The sequence below is a fragment of the Orbicella faveolata genome, unplaced genomic scaffold (genome assembly GCF_042242905.1).
Source record: "Orbicella faveolata isolate gen_17 unplaced genomic scaffold, um_ofav_v1 contig_47, whole genome shotgun sequence".
In the NCBI taxonomy this organism is placed as follows: domain Eukaryota; kingdom Metazoa; phylum Cnidaria; class Anthozoa; order Scleractinia; family Merulinidae; genus Orbicella; species Orbicella faveolata.
The window spans coordinates 19,462,385-19,484,143 of record NW_028301577.1 but is presented as its reverse complement, the minus strand read 5'-3'; the positions used below and the strand labels follow the sequence as shown (position 1 = coordinate 19,484,143).

Below are 21,759 nucleotides of genomic sequence, written 5' to 3'. Positions count from 1 at the left end.
CAGGCAAAGCGATGCACATAATTCTGTGATTGTCTTAAACCTTATTAAATTCCACACATGGGAAGTTATTTTCATATAGTTCACGCATTGAAGACCTGCGTTACAGCGTATCTAAATTTGTGGACTGAATCACAAAAGTACGGAAAACTGCGCAATTTCTAACTAAAAAAATAGTTATGGCCGTTTTCGTCGACATCGTAGTGTTAGACCAGTGTTGTTGTGCGAAGAACATCGTTACGTGTTTGTGGAATTTATTTTATGAATTCGACGAGATGGCATGAGGAAGGATCGATAATCCATCTAAACAGTCCTATAATCCTGTGAGACATCAGCGGTTTGGAAAATCAAAGATTCCAGTTTTTAAGCTACCACTAAAGAGCCACAAAGCAAACTAGAAAAAGTTTTTTTCGAGCTGTTATGCACGAAAAAGCGAGAAAATGGAGAGCTCCTGGTAGATGAGCCCAGAAACAGGTCTGGAAACCTTTCTAAAAGCACAAACAGCATTGTCTGAGGTTCTTAGCCGGCAATGCTTTAATACAGGAGTATTTTGTGTAATTGTGAGTTGTACGAAGCCCAAGCTGAAGGCGCCCATCTTCAAAACAGGCGGAAGACCGATCTAGAGGCAAGAAGAGTTTAAAGACTTCAAAGAAGATCAGCTTCTAAAGACAGTATCGTATTTCAGTGCCAATTAATTGAGTTGTAAGTCTTTCTCGTGATTTCTTGTCAAAATCTTGACAAAAAAATCAACCAACAAGTAAAGAGTTTCTTCGCAAAACAACGCTCCAAATGTGACACTTTTTTTCTCAGAAATTACGTGATTTTGCATACTTTTGTGACTTAGTTAACAACTTTGGACAAGGTGTAACGCAAGCCTTTCTGTCTTAGCGGCAACATTCATACTGCTCTAGGAACAAGTTAGAGTTCTCCTTTACATTTTGGACCAATTTGTCATACAATTAAAATTTATATGTGTATCAACCGTTAAAAGCATAATCAGCTTGTGGCGAGAATTCAATCGCTAGAGAACCAGCTAACTCCTTTGTCGTGTTTGCTGCCTAAGTAGTTTCTTAATGAAGAATTGACTTTAACCGTTCCATAAAGAAAATTCAACGTAAAAGAATATGAACGTTTGCTTAGTGGACTTAAATCGAACTAGCATTCGCCGTTTACAGCGTTTTCTACGGAAAAAAATATTTATAAAGCACATGCAATAGTATTTGGTTAGCTCATATGCATTTTAAATGCATGACATCAGTTATGAGGTAAACCTAAACGGGGCGTTTGTTAGATCATATGATCTATAGCTGTCTCTATTATCTGAACTGCTGTCTGTGTCAAACAAAAATACCACCGTACATCACTTTAAAACTTAGATCTGGTTAAATTCAAATTACAGATTTGTTGTGATAGAAGTTGACTTCATTAAGACTTTCTGTTCGCCATCACAGGTACGTTTTTTGAGTTGTAAGAAGGCAGCGACGAAATAGATAGCTCGCTTAACCTCGCTTTATAGACACTGTGTTGAGGCAACTTTTGGGGGAATTAGCTGTTACTCCAGCACTTGTCAAATTTGTCACTTCACTTTTTAGTTCAGTCTTTGTTCATCAACTTCTTACTATAAGGGAGTGCAACAACCGCTACCAACTGTTCTTACGAACAAGTCACTTCACACGATCTTTTTAAGGTTACCGTATACCTTCAGGGCACCTTTAGAGGTGTCTCGCGTCCAAGGGATATAGTGCGTTCGGTTTAAGCTGTAGATCGGTACCTACGTCACCCCTATATCTAATTAAAGCTTATAGAGCTGGCTACCACACTATACCAAGAATTTTGAAATAAAATGATTGTCAAACTTTTCACGACCTCTAAATGTGAGTTTCCGAATCATCTTTTGGGGCCCTACAAGTCAAAGAAAATTTGTTTGTTTGCCCTCAAATTTGGACTGTAGTTTATAGTTTGATATCTAAACAACTAAAACGCGTCTGCGATTTTTTTATTTCGAAATATTTTTTCTCCGAGAGCAATTTCTCTTCGGTCACTCCATTTAACAAATCGAATTTGGTTTTAGCGTTGTCTGTACTCTTATCGACAACGATATGCGTTATCACAGTGGTCAAAATGTTGTGGACTCCCGATGCGCAGGGTCCAGAACCTGAGGAACAAATGAAATAAGCGAAAAACAAAATTCACTTCGACTTGTAGCTTTCAAAAGGTGATTTGGACGGTCGCATTTATAGCATTTATTTCAAAATTCTTGATATAGTTTGATGGCCAGCTCTGTAAGCTTTAATTTGATATGGGGGTTTAGGCATCTACAGTTTAAACCGGACGCGCAACATCGCTTGGCCGTGGGACACCTGCAAAGGTATACGGTATCCTTAAACTGGAGAGACAACCACATGATCTACGAATCACTGTCAAACTGTCAATTCATTAGTTTGAGGCTAATGCAATAACATGCGCAGTTCGCATTAAGTACTATTGCGATTGCGCGCAAAGCTATTTAGCGTATTCAGTTTGCCTTCGAAGCTAAACACAGTGACCAAAGGATTTTCTAGTTAGATTTTAACCAACTATTCCTAGGTGGTTGACCAAGATAAAGTATTACCAACGTGGGTAACATAAAAGTTACAATCTTTGTTTCTTTTGATTAAAACTCAAGGATAATACTAAGTTAAAAAGTAAAATTTGTTGTTAAAAATTTCTAACAGCATAAAGTGTTACAAGAAAACTATTGTACAATCCCAACTTCGTGGGTTGGCCTTTCCTATATTCTGGACCCGCCTTTTTCCATATTATTGACTGTCCGTACTCTCAACTTCAAACATATTCAAGGAGCCACCACTATGTTATTTGTGGTATGGGCACGTTTCTTCTCACCTTTGTGTAAAATGTGATCAAAATATGACTTTCAATCTAACAACCGTATTTAAATGTCCAAAAAGGGCGACAAAATGAGTAAGGTTAAGCTGTAAAATTAAACAACAAAATCACGGTAAGTTATTGAATCTAGAATCACTGTTTCCAGGAAGAGCGCTTTTCAAAACTAGATTTCAATTTTATTTCATTATCTTGGTTCATACCAAAAGAAAATGAACCAAGGCAACAGTAAATACAGCTGAAAAATCCCGAAGGTGATGGTACTCAATGGAATATGAACTCAAGGTTTTCTTCTAAAGTATCAGTTGATAACACAATATAAGGAGAAAGGATAATTTGATCAGCATCGAAATATCCTGAAATATCTCACGATTATAATATGGCTGCTCCGATAATTTATACTTCCTGCGCCAAAAAACAAGTTTTCCCTTAATAATTTAATAAAAAATAGACAAATATATCAAACACATTCTGGCTTGCATTTTTATGGTTATGTCCACTGTAGGTCGCTGTTTGTGTTAATTTGTAACGATCATACGCTATTTGTATCCAATTATAAAATGAAAACTTCTTATTGGTTAATGCTTTTTCATTAAAGTTAAGTTACCCGCGTTTACAACTGACCAGAGAACATCACCTTTGAGTACGTGCCGAGTAATTATTGGAATAAGCGTAAGATTTTTTGCGTTTGAACTTAAATTGCAGACAAAGCATTGAACATCATTCTGTTGCTTAAAAGTTGAATTCTTCAGTCTTTATGTGGGCACGCGTCTGTGACGCTTATCAGTTCTGAGAGCCCGTTTCATATAATACGGACACCCGGATAATACGGACACTTAGCGTGTCCCTTTGGTGTTCCCATTAACCAGGTTCCACTGTCATGTTCTCTTTCTTCTCTTTGTTTGCAACTGAACCCCGATGGACCTCACCTCTCACTAAAAACATCATTTCCAGTTTCGCCGTCTAAATTCTTCTTGACTAATCCCAACTTTCATCTTCATTTACAGGTTCTTGAAAAATGATATTTGCGAGTTTTTTGGCTTTCATGTTGGTTCATGGAGGAGTGGTAGGATTTCCAACTTTCTTTGTAATTTTTTTTCATATCTTGCGATAGCGGAGCATCATTGCTCTATCAAATAAAACGAATTGTATAGATCTACGTTGGAAGATATTTACTAAAATGTACGGATGATGAAATAACACATCGGATTTGTGGTGAATCACATCGAATCTGTGATGAAAGGTATGTCATGCCGTCATAAAACACATCCGAGCTTGTGATGAGTAAATCGTTCACGTGAATATAAGGGGGCAAAAAAAAAAGGATATGGCCAACCCGCGCAAAAACCAACGTCGTCACTTCTAGTTTTGATACAGCTTGGACACTGTTGAGAGAGGGCCTGAGAACAAGGGTGTCATGACATTAATGTTTAAAGGAGCGACGTCACGGTCTTAACGCCGGGTTTGCGATTCTTAAAAAGTTTAGGCTAAATTTCCCAAATTGGTCGTTTGTAATCCGTCTTAATCTTTTCCATCCCTGACCATCCTTGTTCCTTTACGGTTTATTATCTTCTTTTCGGTTTTTTCTATTTTAGTAAACTACTATTTTCAGGTTTCTTTCAATTGAAAGGTAATTTTGCACATGGACAAAATAACTCAATGTATAGAAAGTTGGAATAAGTTTGCTCCTTATGAAGTATTACTGAAATTAATGATGATTTTAAATTAAAGCATTCATATCAGTGTCTGGTCTTAATGTCAGGTTCGAGGCGAGCTGTACCCGATATCAGTCTACAACGATGTGGCCCAGGTCGACGACAACCCAGATTACTTCGTTGAACCTCTGGAAGGAAACCTACTTGATGAGGCGTATGTATTAATTTATTTGATCTGTTCACCTTGATAATAATGATTACTGCTTACGGCATAAATGTATCGTATAATTACCCACTTCTGAGTTGCCTTAAGCCTCTCTATCAAAGCGAGGCCTGGTGCACAACCATTCATATGAAAATGAATTTTATTTACAAGTGAATGAATCGTCAATTTCATATGAACGGATGGGCATCAAAGACTCGCTTTCAGAAAGAGGCTAAAGGTAATTTGGAAATGGCCTATTTAAACCAACAGGCTACGTTAGACATTTATATGATAAAAAATACAGCTTTATGGCGAGCCTGAATGGCAAAACAAACTAAATTGAATAAGTGTGTCCATTCAGTTCCATTCATTACTTTTGTGACTCTTCTAGACCTCACAGTCAAGATGAATTTTAATGTACATCGAAAAAATGATACGAAACGCCATATTCCCAAGAGCCGCCATATTTGTTTCCCTCTTAGAATCCAAGCACGGATATGAAGCTTTGGAGATTCAAATCCTATGTACAGTGATGAATTTTATTCAGATCTTTACACATTACAAGGCATTGTGAAACAAAACACTCAAATATGGGTTTGCTTGTGTTACTAACACGTCAGAATACAGAGTGAACATTCCCTAGAATCTAACTTTCCAACGTGGTGGAATGTTAGGCTGTTAGGGTAAGCTGCTTCTCCGAGAATTTTCGTCTTGGCTGCCTGTTCTGCTCCTGATAGACCACATAGCTACCGTGCATCGCAAATTGTTGACCAACGTGACGGCTATCGGGAGTTAGCTTCCCACCCCATCACCCCATCACCCCAACCCCCTGCCCTATATACTATGTTGGTTAATAACGATAATCCCCGGAGTGCTTTATAAACAACGAATTCGAACTTTATCTTTATTTTTTAAGATTTCTAGCCTCGTACCAGAGTTACCCTAAAGATGACGGAGAAATTCCCTGGATAAAGGATAAAATTGTGGACCGCTATGGATTTGTAAAAGACCCCGCAATGGACGCGTGGACCGAGCAACCTGATTTCAAAGAACATCTCGGGACCGATGAGTTTGTCAGCGCGGCAAATCGAGTAAAGAGCTTCTTTCACCAGCACAACAACTGGGACACTACAAAAAACAACCCCGCATTCCGCTCAAAGGACAGCTGCCTTGAACTCCTCTACATCACAGCCGCTAGATACCTGTTGGTGACACACGTTCTTTACACACAAAGCGACGGAAAGCTTGTTCCTTGTGAGAGAAATGCTGACAAAGACACAAAGATCCCTGATTCCGTGTGTTATCCTAAACCTTATGGGGGTGCCTCTTGTACCTCGGACTACGATATGGGGCTGATTGGAAAAGATGCTGGTTATTTGACAGAGAAGTTCAACAACTATTTTCAAGGTGCCGACGGATTTGGGAAACCGTCGGAGGTTGTTTGACACCAATGTCTACGCTTTCACACTTGAATACGCCATGCAATTTTTGTTTGCCGGCCTGCCAACTGGCTTTTCCAGTGGTGTAGAGTACAACGAAAAAACGACATACTATAAAATGCAGGAGCTGGCCAGCGCCTACTACAAGGTTTTCAAGTACAACGAGACGTTCTTTCAAAAGATGAAGGTTGGAGCCAAGATGGCTATGAAAGATGCCAAGAAATCCGAGGGTGAGCTGGACTTTTGGCTGGACACCTTCAAGAAAATGAATGCTGCAACACCAATGAAACTTGGACGCCTGCTGAACTCCCAGGAAGCGTTAAGAACAGCTCACAATAGGGAGTACGCGAAGTACGTCAAAGGGATGTCAGAGGAGGGCGGATATAAACCAGCCTTTCTCGGTAATTATATACCCACAGTTTTTGTTTATAAGAACATCTGTTGATTCCACTATCAACTTGACTCAAAACTCTTGAAACTCAACGATTTTAATACTAAAACTCCTAGGTAAAACTCAGGATAAAACCTCCGATTACAATCGATCGACGACTTCGAAAACCAACTAGATCACATGGTGTAATTTATACATACTTAGTCTCCCGGATGTCACGTAATCCCTATAAAACGGTAACAACATTTCTTCCCCTCCCGAATTGCAGAGGGGATCTGTAATTCGAAAATTACAAAACTGTACATGCAACTGTTCTGAAATTGTCCTTAGGTCGAAACTAGAAATCAACCGACGAGACTCTTTGTGTCTTAAATGTCGTCTTAAATGTCTTGAATCTCAAGGGGAGAGATTCTGGTGATTGGTCGCTTTAGGGCCTTGTCCTTGACTCGTACATCCACCACTCGCACAAGTCCATCAGGACCTGGATACGTCTGCTCGATGTGTCCTACTTTCCAATTCCGTCTGGCAGCAGTAGGGTCAATGACAACAACCTCTCCGACTTTAATGTTATCTGCAGAGAAGAACCACTTTGGTCTCGATCCAACATGTGGCAAATACTCTCGCATCCACCGTTGCCAAACGTGTCTCGTAAGCTCTTGAACTCTCCGTCAACGCTTCCTTGGGTTGAAAGGTGTGTCATTGACAACCTCAGGCACAAAATCGCCCCCCATCTGTCCAATTAGGAAATGGTTTGGAGTCAATATCAGGTCGTCATTTGGGTCGTCACTTACAGTTGTAAGAGGCCTTGAATTAAGTAGGCTTTCCACTCCGATAAAAATTATCTCTAACTCTTCATCGTTTACTTCTGCGTCACCAAAACTCCGCCAAAATGCAGCCCATCTGGTGGATTCCATTTCCACGTCACACCCTTGTTGGAGGTCATCCGTTGTATCTTGTCTTGGTCAATTGTTGTCCTTTAGCTCATTTGACGCGCCTACAAAGTTTGTCCCATTATCACTTAACATCTGGTGAGGCCATCCCCTCCTAGCTGTCATACGTACAAATGCATTGGGAAATGCGTCAGTGTCCAAGGACGAGGCTAGCTCCAGGTGGCAGCAATGTGTCTGTAGACAGAGGAATAAACACAAATATCGCTTTGCTCGTACTCTGCCCCGTCCTTGCTTGGTCAAGTAGGGTGCCCCAAAATCAACTGCACAGTTGGTAAAGGGTCTAGATGACTGCTGTAGTCTGATCCTTGGTAATGGTGCCATCTGCTGACAAGCTGGCCTCGATCGAAATCGCTTTGCACACTCCAAACACTCTCTCGTTACCCTTTTAACTTGTTCCCGTGCATGGACCACAAAATATTTCGTGCGCAGGTGATTGATGGTATAGTTAAGCCCCATCCGATGACCTTCTGATTCATGGTAGTACTTGACAATCAGTCCTGTTACTTGATTCCTCTTCAGCAGAATGATTGGACACTTCACCTCGTAGGGAAGATTAACGGCATGTTGTAATCTTGTGTTTGATCTCACAATTCCATTAACCAATACCGGGTTCAGCGGTGCCAGTGTACTTCGTCTTGGGATCTGCTTGTTTCTTCTCAGTGCATCCCTCTCTGCTGCATATGCCTCTGTCTTCACTTCCTTAATAATAGCTTCTTCGGCATCTTGAAGCTCCAATGGCGTAAGTTCGCCCTTCAATCTTTGATCGACTGGTCTCCTACAGTTTGCAGTAAATCGGTGTACCCAGGCTCTCACTCTTCCGAGAGACAAGCCAAGTTCCAGTTCTCCTTTCTGTTTAACCCGATACCATATCTTGAGGGATTTAACCGCCAAACTCCTTCCTCTCTGGCATTGTGGCCGCCAGGATTCTTTTCTCCTCCCCTAGTAATTTCATAGCTACAAGTCTCCTTTGCTGACACTTCCTTTCCTCTTTTCAACTCAAGACTCTCTTCAGACGTTGGCGCATCGAACTTGCACTCAGGCCACTCTTCTTCTGACCTCTTTAGAAACTCAGGTCCATTCCACCACTGACTTGTGTCTGCTAATTCTTTCACTGTCAGGCCTCTCGTTCCATGGTCCGCTGGGTTTACCTTTGTGGGTACATAGCGCCACTGATATGGAGCTGAACACTCGTGGATCTCCCCCACTCGATGAGCTACGAACGGCTTGTATTCTCTGCTTTGACTTCGGATCCAGTATCCCACGTTTACACTGTCCACCCAGTATGTCACTTCGTGTGTGGATATCTTGAGAGCTGAGCAAATTTGTTCATGTTCCTTTACTGTTCCATACGTACTTGACTTGTTTCCATTCACATTAGATGGATCGGGATTCCCCTCCGTGAAATCAGGCAGATTTTTCTTTGGATGAAGTATCTGGCGGTGATGCTCCTTGCACCCATCAATACCACACTCTTTGCTCCAACGACATTCCTCACCCAGGTGCCCTTTTCCTAAGCAACGATAACACAGGCCAAGCTTCTTCGTTGTTTCCCACCTCTTCTTATTTTCCATTCCTTTGAGCACCTCGCACCAAATTAGGTGTTTTTGGTTGCACACCTTGCATGGGGGGTCACGCTTGTCTCCAGTGGACCGTGGCCATTTCACATGCCTTCCTCCTGCACTAGAAACACCGTTCTTCACCTCTGATGCTTGAACTTGGTATTCCGCTTCCTCTGGGACCCATTCTCGTAATTCCTCAAGAGACTCCAGTTTTCCCTTTTCTTTAACCCATTTGTAGTACTGGCTGAGTAGAGATTGGAGAATTTTCTCTAGCACAATAGCATATAGATCAGAGGTATGTTTATTTTCCTTTAAAGTAACCACTGTCCTCTCCACTAGGTCAGCAAATTTTTCCAACTCTCGAGGGTGTTCTGCATTAAAAGGTTTCATCTCATCAATATGCGCCTGAACCTGTCGCCGATTTCCTCCATACTTTCGACTCAATCTCGTTTTTGCTGCTTCATAAGCCGCCGACGAATAACCCAAACCTTTCACCGTGGCCGCCGCTTCGCCTTCCAAACAACTTTCCAGCCGCAACATTTTAAATTGTGGTGATAAAGAAGTTTCATCAACGCAACTTGAAAACGCTGCCCACCAAGAAGAATACTTCATCTTATCGCCCGAAAATTTAGGAATTCGAATCCGCTCGAGCTGTTTGTTTGGGTCGGCCACGTGACTATCCTTCGCACTCGAGTTATCCAAATTCCCGCCTTTGCTCTGAGCATTGGAATTTCCTTCGCTACTCTTAGCCACTCCTTTCGCTAAAAACAACCGAGCTCCCCTCGTTTCGCTATCCACTCGGTCGACTATACCATCGGCTTCTTCCTCAATTGACGCTTCATTCGCCGTTTCTTTCTTTTCTTTGTACAAGGCTTGAAGATTCTCCTGTAATTCCAGCAATTCGTCCCGTCTCTTTTCGATGTCATCCAGCCTATCCACAATTCTTTCGCTCTTCGGCGCTTCCACTGATAATTCCACGGCTAACTCGTTCAAATATTTGGTTTATCCTTTTTAAGCTTCTCCAGATTTTCCATACTTCCGACAATACAAATAAACTTCTTGCTCTTCGGTGTTACACACGCGGCAAAATTTCACTCCTGCAAATTCCAAATATTTCGACTCCAAGACATCCACAGTCTCCACCGAGGCGATAATCCTGCGTCCGAAGGACCAATGTTGATTCCACTATCAACTTGACTCAAAACTCTTGAAACTCAACGATTTTAATACTAAAACTCCTAGGTAAAACTCAGGATAAAACCTCCGATTACAATCGATCGACGACTTCGAAAACCAACTAGATTACATGGTGTAATTTATACATACTTAGTCTCCCGGATGTCACGCAATCCCTATAAAACGGTAACAACAACATCGATGGCTTACAGTGTAACGTATCCTTTCATAAAAGAAGTGTTGGGCGAGAACTTTAATTTCCCGGACTCCATTTGTTGTGGAAAATAATCAGTGAGAAAAGCCAATTGAACAATGTTGAGGCAACAGAGTTTTGCGTGAAGAACGAAATTGTTACGTAGTTAAATGGCGTTTTTGGGAAAATGTACTTGTTACTCCTATTTATCATGTATTTAGTTCATTGTTTTCTCAGCTTGTCTATTTTTTAATTTTAATTTCACGCTCAAAACCCATTCAGACCAATCGTGACCTTCTTCGGCAACTGCTGCCGAAAACGTGCAGGCTCTAGGAAAGTGACTGCAGCCTCTTCATGTCTCAGCCCAAAATCCAGGACGTTCTTAAACAGTTAGAGGAGCTTCCTCACAGTTTGCGTATCGCTAAAAGTTTAACTAAAATTTTCAAGACAGAACTTCGTCGTTTGTAATCCGTGTCAATCTTCTCCATCCTTAACCATCCTTGTTCCTTTGTGGTTTATTGTTATCTCTTTGGTGTTTTTCTATCTTAGTAAACTACTATTTTCAGGTTTCCATCAATTTAAAGGTAATTTTGTGGGTAGCCAAAATAACTATAAATACCGTGACTGAGCTCCTTTAAACGTGACTGTGTATCACTGGCGGACGTCGATTTCAGTGGCGAATGATTAGTTTGTTTCGGTAGTATCTGTAAGCTAAACTATCATTTTGTATTTGTCCCCGCAAGATGATCTCGCCAAGGCCCTGATCTACGCGGCAGAGGCTTATCACACCCGTGGTGCTATACGCCATGTTGTGGGAGTCACACAAATGGAGAAATCAATATCGCTGTCAACTGTAGACCTGTGGGTATCCATGATTGAAAACTGGGGCGAGGCTAACAAAGAGTACCACCACTGCGACGCTCTGGAGGAGTGCTTACTGAAGAGTAGCAAGTACATGTGGAGAATGTTCAATGCCATGAAACGTATCAGTGGACGCCTTCCAGCCAGTAAGAGAGTCGGATTGGTGGAGTTCGATGCAGAAGACTTCTCAAATCCTGAATACGCGGCGAAAGGGTGGATGGACTACAGAAAGCAAGGAAAGACGAAGATCCCGGACGAAGACATAGAAGATGTACGGCAGTTTTTTGAGCAATTTCACTGCAAATCTGTAACTTTTGGAAAGCAATTCTCATCGACTTGTATATCGAAGATGAATGACGAAGTCAACGCCTACAATAAGATACTGGCTGGCCTCGTGAAAGACGACTCTGTATTACCAGGTGGAAGTGGACGAGGCAAGGGTAAGGTCAAGGATGAAGACCGAGGTAAGGGCAGCGGTAAGGGTAAGGGTAAGGGCCGGGGTTATGGTCGGAAACGGGATTGGGCCCTTGATGAGGACTGGGGTCCAGGTGCCTTTTTTAAGTTTTAAAAAAGAGTTTTACATTTTTTTACATTTCTTTGTGCTAGCAGTCAAACTTTTTCTATAACCATAGCTGGGGATGACTGAGAGTAATCTACGCTTTGTTTTGCGACCGCTGTACATCGAACCGATTACCCCTGGTGAAGATTTTCCTTGAACAACTTGAATATATATGAGAATAATCGAGGACGTCTAAAAACTTATTGCGTTCCATACTTAGCTTTTTTGCCCAGCAGTCAATAAGGGGGACAAATATTGTTATAACTCTTTCTTACGCTTAATTAGTGATTCCGTGTAGTGCAAAATCTTTGGGTGTTTTGTTTCCGTACGTTTTTGTGAACTGGCCGCGTACGAATTGAAACAAATAATTTACGCGTAAACACAGCAACAGAACGTTTGAACCCACATAGCCACAGAAAACTCGTAGTTTCTTACCTTTTGAGGACTCCTCTCTCGACTGGTGAAGAAACACTGTTTATAGTTGCCCCCATTCTAGAGCAAAAAGCCGGGCAGCTGGCGGATTATGTGAAAACTGCACGTTTTGTTGAAAGTTCGTGCAAATACAATTCGAAGTAACCGCACTTTTTCGTTTGGAACTGCGATCTGGGAACTAGTGTGCCAAACCACGTGCTCGTTGTACGCGGAAAAATTAAATCGGTAAGCGAAAAACCAGAAAAAGGAATCTGGAGTTTGACTGTTTTTCTTTTTTTTTTCACTTTGACTGTTCTCTTTCTGATTGGAGTGACAAACGCCAGAAGTTTATAGTCTTTACAAGCCACTGCTGGTGGTCATGCTGCACTCATGCTGTAATACAGCTAGCTTAATTATTGACAATTCACGAGCCATAATGTGGTTATTTCTGCATAATTCCCCAAAACAATGTGCACCTGTCTGGCTTGAATCCTAACAGTTGCTTGTTTTTTCCTCAGTCTGTTTTTTTTTTTTCTGTTTGTTTGGCCTCATCACACATTTCTTTCTCTCCCAAGGAAAAGTTTGCATGGTAGCACAGAAAAATGTCAACTGAAAACATTCTAAAGTTTGGGTGCATTCCATTTGACTAAACAAGCTCGGCTGAAATTTCTGAAAATTTCAAGTTGCCAATGAAACAGAATCTTCTGGTTAACTGTACTAAACGGGTTAATGATGCTGAAAATTTTGCAAAACTATGCACGGTGTACCCAAGTTTTCAAAAATTTCTGCCTTAAAATTTCCATTCCATTTTGCTCTTGGAATTGCCAGAAAGTATGGTTGAATGATTCACATTCGTACATTTAGCAGATTTCAGGTTTTCTGGAAACTTTCTCAAGGAATTTGCTAACCTTTTAATTCAGTTCTAAACCTTCTGAACTAAATCGTTTGGTCAAATGGAAAGCTCTCCTTATGTATTGCTATTGCTTGGCATTTTTTTGATTAGATTGGCAAGGTTATAATCAGCCTATAAAGACTAATAAAACATACATGTAAGTTTTTAGTATTCATTATAGTTACTTATAGTTGTAACGGGTAAATATAAGTTTGAAAATGATATTCTGTCTATTAACTTGAGTTGTGGAAATCACTCATGAGTGAAAATTTAACGCGGGACTTAAGCTTAAAATGTCGGAGACTGGGTTAAGGAAGGAGAGAGTTTTACTTCTCTCCCTCTATATCTTAACGTATGCTGCACCAACAAAGTTGTGAAATCAGATTCAAGTCATTTTTATTCCAATTCTTGATGTACAATGTAGTGCAAAATTTGTACCGAGCCTAGGGCCTCCTGGACAGAGGGAAAGGGAAAATGTGCATGTTCCACTGGTCAATCAAAAACCTTGCTTTTTCGCCTAATTTTATTCCCTTGTAATACATCAGGAGTTCAAAAGTTGGTCAAGTTCCTATTAATAGCAGAGAAATCCCTTGTTTTCTCAAATTAATCTAAACAAATATCCCTTGTTCCCTTGCTCTCTCGTTAACCAAATCCGCAGGAGGCCCTAGCGACATAAGATATAATATCACTGATTATTAAATTCTCAACCTCGGATAATGCAATTATAGCTTTCTGATTGGTTCACTAGATCTCGGTTACCAGCCATTATACCTGCGTTTGACCTTATATGGAAATGAATGCGGCAAATGTCGTTCAGCATAAAATTTTTCCCGGGAAGCCAAGTTTCGTCGACAGAAAAAAAAAAAATGGATGAAAAAAAGCAGATTTGGTGAGCTATCCACGGAAGAAATACAAGAAATCATGGACAAGGCTGTCCCAGAAACAACAAAAAAAGCCACAAAGTTCGGGATGAGATTATTTAACGGTACGTACCCGTTAATTTTCAATTAAAAGTTGCAAAATTTCAAATACGACCGTCGAGATTTTACGCATTCATGAAGGTTACGTAACAACAACAACAATATTTACCTTAATGTTACAGAGTGGCTTGCTAGTCCTGGTGGCACCACATTTTCAAAATCAATACAAGAAATGCCAAAAGAAGAGCTGAACGTTTGTTTGAAGTGCTTTTACACGTCAGCGAGGAAGAAAGATGGCACATATTATAAGAGTTCATCCACGAAATCCATAAGAGCCGCCATTGATCGTTTTCTTCGCTCGCCGCCACACAACAAACCGTTTTCCATAATCTCTGACCCCGCTTTCACTGAGGCAAATAAAGTTTTGGACGCTTTCGTGAAAGACCTAAGGAAAACGGGTAAAATAGCTGGCGTCGTTCACAAAAACGCAATCTCGAAAGAGCAGGTGAAGAAACTATTTGAGAGCGGCGAACTCGGCCCAGCCGACAGTTTGAATCCTGCCCAGTTACAGAGGACGGCTTGGTTCTACCTCGGCCTCTTTTTTGGAAGACGGGGACGTGAAAACCAGCGACAGTTGACACCCGCAATACTTTCTCTACGAAAAACTCCACAAGGGGTTGAATACTACGAACTGAACAGAAGTCAGCCTGGTTCCTTGCCGGCTACAAAAAATCACCAGGGAGGCCTCGCAGATGCTGAGGATGAATCGGATGCGAAGATATTTTCCGTCCCGGCATCTGAAAGAACTACTTGGGTCATCTCAATCCAACGTCAGATGCTCTGTTTCAGAGACCAAGAGATGGTCAAAGCAAGAAGTTCAATCCCGCAGCCGACAAAATTTGGTTTTGCAGCGCACCTCTGGGTACAACTACGCTCGACAACATGATGAAAGAGATGTCAAAGCGAGCAGGTATAGAACCACATCTCACAAACCACTGCCTGAGAGCTACATCTGTCACAGCGCTTTCCGACCATAATTGCGAGACGAGGCACATCAAGTCCATAACGGGACACAAGTCTGACCAGGCAGTTGAGTCCTAAAACGAGCGGCCTTCGATGGAACAACAACAGAAGATGTCACTCGCTCTCAGTCATTTCATTGGAAATGCGTCTTCTGGTAGTGCCACTTCAGTGCAGGGGAAGGAAAACGAAATACAGCAGCAGAGCAGACCAATCCCAGACGAATTTCCCCATCAAGAGTCCGGGAGAGCAGTTCTTGTCGAAAATAATTTTTCCACCAGTTCAACCTCCGTTTCACGGCATGGCGATCAGAGAAGCTTTCCGCAGTATTTTTACAACTGTAGTGTAAATGTCCACAATTATTACTCTTCCCGATGAGTTTGAACTTTGAACACTTGAGGACACTGCAGTAAGGTTTTTACCAGTACAAAACAGACCGTGAAGTTTGGATTACTGTAAATTCAGTTCAACGGTAATTTGCTTCGCTTTTGATTTTTCATTCAACTGTTCGCACGGCGGTGCACTCATCATGTGATCATGAGATCATGTAGTTTTGGCGCCCGGAAGTCACCTCACTTTCCGGTCGTTTCTTAAACTTAAATAAAAATTTAGCAAAACCGAAGGTTGAGAATTTAATAAAACAATTATTCCATTCGCGCTTGTTGGATATGAGATTGGTTATAGCCAACTCGGCCCTACGGGCCTCGTTGGCTATTTACCATCTCATATCCAACGCGCGCTCATGGAATAATTGTTAAATAGCACGTTGTACATTGACTTTCTGTAAACTGTTTTCCAACTGGTGTGTAAAGTTTATGTGAGATTTAAATAAAATCCTATAATTAACCCAATGCATTCTCTGTTTCGCTGCCAAGTTGACTGTACACGTATATCTATGTTCAAGACACAAATACCATGTTGGATCAACAACTTCGACCTCGTGGTTTAATACACTGAACATCTGTGTATCATGGGCCGCTGTAGTGCCATACATAACATAATTTTGACCTTCCCATAAAAACTCGAGCTTGTTTTTCACAGTCAGCGCAGAACTTCAAAATGACATTTTCTGTTGTTTTCTTGTACTTCCCATGGTTTTTCTTTTTGTTTTGGTTGGGGGGGGGGGGGAGGGGGGAGTTGTTTCCCTGCCTTCAATTTAACCCCTGCATGTTGTCTGTACACAACACAACAATGCTTTGATAACACTTTTAAGACAAAGCATGCAGGAAAGAATACTCAGGAAGTCGGCTTTGTTTGGAAATTCTACAACCCTCCAAGAATAATCATGAATGGGTCCTTTAGAATCTACCAAACAAGACAACCCTTTCAGCGATTTTTAAATCGAAACAGAGACAGTTCTTTGAAAATCGCTGAACCCAACCAACCAACCAACCACTGATAACCACCCCTTGAGGACAACTAATTAATGGAGGCTTTCCCGGCCAGCTTGAAGTAAAAAAAGATTAAATTTTTAATGAAATAGTGCTGAATTGGTAATGGAGCCCCTGCAAAACCAAAAATTGTATCTATATCAACAACAATCCTCCGTAGGAAAAAAGAATGCGATTGGTACGTTTACCCATAGTTCTTAGCGCATGAAAACCTTAACAACGTTCATAAAAACGTACAGAAACGTTCTAAAATCTTCAAACCTAGACTACTTAATGTCCTTAGTACAGGGACAAATATCGTAAAAATATGGCTTTCTTTGTGCCTTTGAGGCTGTGTTAGGTTCGCAAGGCATTGTGGTTAAATGTACAGCCGCCATCTTTTTTCCTACGGTGGACTGAGGTGGCCCTAACGTACAAGTGTTCTTTTGGAGGTGTCCTCATCCTATCTAAATCATGTTCTTGTATATGCTTCTTTTTTTATTGTGAAAAATAAATCAATGATGATGAGGAGGAGGAGGAGGATGAGGATGAGGATGAGGAGGTGCAAGAAACCAGTGAGGCGGCATTTTCGGAGTTATCCATTCTCTTCGGTCATCGAAGCTAGGCTATCCGACTTGAAACGTGAATTGACACAAATAAACCTTTTCTTGCAATTGATAGAGCAGACTATTCCTTGTCTCATTAACCCTTTGAATACCAAACTTTAGCCAAAAAATACCGTTTTTTACCGTTTAGTCAGGATTTTTAGCTGCCGTGACGCTAAATAAGCCTAAGTTTTGCCAAGAAAGCTTTTTTTACTAGAAGGAGAGATTTTTCGAGGATTAGGCACAAAATTGAGCAAAATTTCAATTCCGGGCATGCGCATAAGCCAAAATTCGGACTTTTTTGCCATTAACTGTTCTCAATTTTGTTTGTTGCCCCTTTCCTTTCTGTTTTTCTCGGCCCTTTTACACTGGCTACCTTTTGCGTTGTATGTTCTTTCTGGCTGCCGTGAAAAGTTGGATGTTAATTACGGGCGAAGCTTAGAAATGGACCTTGATCAATCATAGGCGTAGTGGACCATTTTACCACCGTTTTTGCACCAAAACGGATAACGTTGTTTTTCGATTTGCGACGTCGGAATGTCGTCGATATCTAAACCTGACCATTGTACGGAAAGGCCTAGCCTAGTACTACTATCTGCTTATCAAGAATATCTGATGACATTTAAATTTATGACGTCACAAGTGGTACAAAGAGCACGACCATTAAGTGGCCGTATATGGCCACTTGGGCGTCAAAGGGTTAAAGGAAATGTCACCCACAAAAAAAATATAGCATTTATGATTATATTAATCTAAATTCAGTGCGCTTATCCATCTATTTTAAACAAATTCTTGAACATTGAAATCATTCTTGTTTATTGACAGCTTCGAACGCACTGTAATGACTCTTTTGTTACTGCTGACGGCTATCAACCGTATCAAGAAGCAGTCATAAAACTCCCACATACAATTACAAGTTTTAAAAGCAGAAATGGCAAGCGCTCGCACTTTGGCTTGTGAAGCCCTTTATAGCGCATTGCTCAACCAAACAACCGAGTTCCGCGCCAACACCTGAAGCGGTTAATTAATTATGCATCTCCTTTGTTGTAAAGACGGCACATACTATTAGGTATGCAATTTGCAATATGGAGCCTCTACTTAGCCTTTCACGATTTTTCTTTCTTCAAACACTCTTTCTAGCGTAAGAGCAGGTTATTGCAAAAGTACCTTACTTATTTACTTTCGTGATTTGTGATTCGCTATTTTTTTTTCGTTCGTGAACCGTACCAGAGTACAACAACCCCCTCCCCCCCCCCCCCCTGTGCGACCCTCTGTATTGTATTATTCGTTTTTTTTTTGTTTTTTTTTTTTCGTTTATTTGTGAGAGCAAATATCTTTCCGATGTGTAAAATACCTTCCAGGAATAATCTTGAATTGGCCCATCTGAGTCCACAAAACGAAACGACCCTTTCAGCGAGTTTTGAGCCCGCGCCGTCCAACCAACCAACCACTGATAACCACCCCTTGAAAACAACTAACTACTTTCTAATTTGCAACTTATTTAATTTTCGATTAGTACTCTTTACCATAAGTGCTTATCTCAACACAACCAGTGATTGTACTCTGGCATGGTTGTGTATTTCATCTGGTCCTTACGCTGAAATAGCATAATAACACATGCGGTGCGAGGTTTAGCATATAACTGTATTCCGTGCCTTTGGGGATACGTTCATTCAAGGAGGTCATCTATAGTCTCCTGAGCTTTCGGTGTCAGGACTATAAAGTTTTCGTTTAACAAGAATTCACCCGTAGGCCTGTAAACAGCATTGGTACAGTTTGCTTTGAATTGCTAATGTTCACCGGGCATGCCTCAAGATGAAGCTTATTGTGGTAGCGTTGTCTGTTGTCTGTCGCCCCCTATCTTTCTCTGCTTGTTTGTTAGAAATAGTTGAGTACACAGTCTTTAAGGCACGAGAACAGCCAGCACTGGTGTTTCTATAGTTATGGATAGCATCACTGTCGCAGACATCTTGAGAATTTATGTTACTCTATCAAGGTCCTAAACTTGCAATTCTCTGACACTATCTATCACTGGTTCAACAAGCTTTCTCAGCTTGAAGTAGAAGATGACTGAATTTTTAATGAAATAATTCTAAATTGGCAATGCAGCCCCCACAAAGCTAAAAATTAATAGTATGTCAATAGTTTTTTCAGTTTTTTGAGGTGTTCTTGTATATACTTTGTTTATTGTGGCAAATTACTCATGATGACGATGATTACGATGATGACGTACAAGAAGTCAGTAAAGCGGTACATTCGGAGCTATCGTCTAATCCATATATTTCGGTTATCGAAGCTAGGCTATCTGACTTTAGTATCACCCAACTAGTGGACTAACGCAAATCCTGCATTTTAATTGGCTACGCCACTAGAGAACTATTAGTAATAGTCCTCGAGTAGCGAAATTCGCACAATCGAGCGTGACGCTTTCTTTCGTTTTATTCCCAAATAAATATTTCTTCAACTTGCATTTGCTAACTTTATTATTACCTTTTCTGTCCGACTAGTTGGGTGATACTAAAACAATTAGACCCTTTGCCCTCAAGGGACACTGGTAAATAGCCCATTAAAAAGAGATTTAGGGGACAGGAATAATAATCAAAGATTATGAGTGCTTTCGACGCCGTCACTAAAATATACACTTTATGATTTCACTAGCTGACTTTCAAGTTTCAACCTCTGTCTATTGCTAAAATCAACATTTTTCATTAACAACCAAGGTTTTACAGACAGATGTATCATTGTGTCAAAGTCCATGCCAGTGAATATATAATAAGAACGCTGAGTTGTGCAAACTTGATTGGATATCTCTCTGTCTTCTAAGCGAGTAGATACCGAAACTCTAGTCTCTGGGGCTTTATTGTACGGACTTCTCCGTCTAAGTTCTACATCTGTTTCTACTACTAAAGGTACCACTACTTGACTAACAAATGCACACGCCTTTAAACAGCCTATCGGTATTTATGTGCGGGCTAACTCTTATCTTAATTATTTGTTCCAGAATTCATGGTTAAATGAGAAACATGTCTTGAAAACGATTTGATTCGATTTGGATCACATCATTCCAGCAGAATAAAATGTCACCCATTTGCAGCACATGCATCGGTTGTCCTTAACTATAGTCGTGTATGTAAAAAGCAGGCTAAAAGTAGACGACTAAAATTCCTGTTTCTGTCGTTTTCCGTAAACGTCTTTTTTAACCGCTCTTTTTGGAGTGTTTTTATTTCATCCAATCGTAAAATAAGTGAACAGGTAAAAATCATCTGACAAATATCCCTTTGAAACTTATTTAAAGAACAAACGGTATAGAGGGTGTTCGTTGCCACACAATGAAAAATAAAATGAAAAATCATTCAGTGGATAAAGTCAAGAAGTTGTGATGTTATAGACTATAAATAAAAAAGACAGTTCTCCAAGTTTAAGGTGTGTGCGTTTTCCCAAAGTTGAGATATTTGTCGAAATGTTCCGCGCAAAATTATAGAGCCTAGTCCTCCAATATGGCGGCCGGAAAATAGTGTAAACATCTGGAACTTGCTCTGGCTATATCTAGTCGACTGATTATCTGAACCGAACCAAAAGACATTTACACAAGCACTTTTTCTAATACTTTAACTCCTAAAATGGCTAAATATCACGAGATAAGTGTATATTTTTTGACAAACGCGATCTTAGCTTTATATCACGCACCGCCATAACTCCGAAATTCAAAATGCGCTGGTTTCCAAACAAAGGACGCGATTGAGCTGGAAAGTTGTAAACAGATATAATTTTAGTCACAGGCGGCCCAGACGTTGAATACGATTAATATGTGACATTACGCTGTTAGCGATTGCGTTACAATTTTAGCCGTTCAGTAAGGCAATGTATGAGAATGCTTCGAAAATTGCTCTAAATGCTACGCGTAGAAAATAATTTGAATAAAATGGCTTAACTTATATTTGCATTGCGTTATTTTGATGTCTCTGGGTTCCTGTAGGTGATTTACAGCAATTTAGGCGAGTTTTACTGGTTTTACTTTCTGGCGGTTTGCTTCCCCTAAAGAGAAGCGAATGGCGGGCGACCCACTAGCCCGACGGCCCGCACTCAAAGCTCCGTAAATTCCACAAAAATGGCATAATCTCGGCAAAATTGCCTCATGGCAGCCGTCGTTAACTCTTCTTCCTATTCGCTTTCTCGCAAGGTTCCAAAGTTTATCTTAACCACCCGAGAATCGCTTGTTTTCCAGCTCTTTCGTTCCATTTGTGCTCTGTCTCGATCCGTAACCAATTATCTTGGCCACAGGATTTGAATTTCTAGCTTAGCGACCGCGCCATAATGACAAAGTCGCCTCCAAGCATAACCAACCATCGAGAGGCACGGGGCATTTTTTCGTTTTCAGCGGCACGGTGCAATTTGCATGATCAAAAAATGCCCCGTGCCTCTCGACGAAGTGACGTCAGAAGCCAACTCGTCCCATTCTCCGCTATTCCTCGGTCGTGAACATGGAAAAGGGCAAATTTACAAACTTTAAAAATTCATAGAAAATTCACGAAAATAGCTACAACGATAATTTTTTCGCAGTGATGATCAGGAGAAAAAGGAAATTTAAATTAGCGAAAAAATATTTTTGGGTTAGTGGCACTTTAAGCTTAAATCTTTGTTTCAAAGTATTTCTTTGTTTGATTTCCTCAGGT

At 40.7% G+C, this 21,759-nt stretch overlaps 2 pseudogenes across 1 annotated transcript; both read left to right on the top strand.

Annotated features, from left to right (window-relative positions):
• The first annotated feature begins 1,257 nt into the window (after positions 1-1,257).
• Positions 1,258-13,393, top strand: LOC110067004 (uncharacterized; annotated as a pseudogene). The gene is made up of 5 exons (XR_016204364.1): positions 1,258-1,262; positions 1,397-1,448; positions 4,643-4,749; positions 5,657-6,580; positions 11,192-13,393. The product of XR_016204364.1 is annotated as an uncharacterized LOC110067004 (transcript).
• A 930-nt stretch (positions 13,394-14,323) lies between these two features.
• LOC149097489 (uncharacterized) lies at positions 14,324-15,962 on the top strand (annotated as a pseudogene).
• Positions 15,963-21,759: the final 5,797 nt, after the last annotated feature.